We start from the raw sequence: 277 nt of genomic DNA on the forward strand, positions 1-277 counted from the left end.
CCGCTCCGCGCTGTCCCGGCTGCGGTGGCCGCCGCCGCCCGCACCAGCCCCGCCGCCCGGGACGAGGCGCAGCCGCGGGGACCTGCCGCGGGAAGCCACGCGCGGGGCCCGGCTCCGCCGCAGCCATCGAGCGCCTCCAGCGCCGCGCCGGCGGCAGGGACGGCAGGGACGGCGCTGACGGCGCTGCCCGCGGCGGCCTCTGGCCGCCACCACCTGTTACCTGCCGCCTCCGCCCAGCCGGAGCACGGCGCTCGGGCCCGGCCGCCCCGCCGGGCTC

This window comes from Onychostruthus taczanowskii, unplaced genomic scaffold (assembly GCF_017590055.1).
Source record: "Onychostruthus taczanowskii isolate IOZ18803 unplaced genomic scaffold, ASM1759005v1 scaffold78, whole genome shotgun sequence".
Lineage (NCBI taxonomy): Eukaryota > Metazoa > Chordata > Aves > Passeriformes > Passeridae > Onychostruthus > Onychostruthus taczanowskii.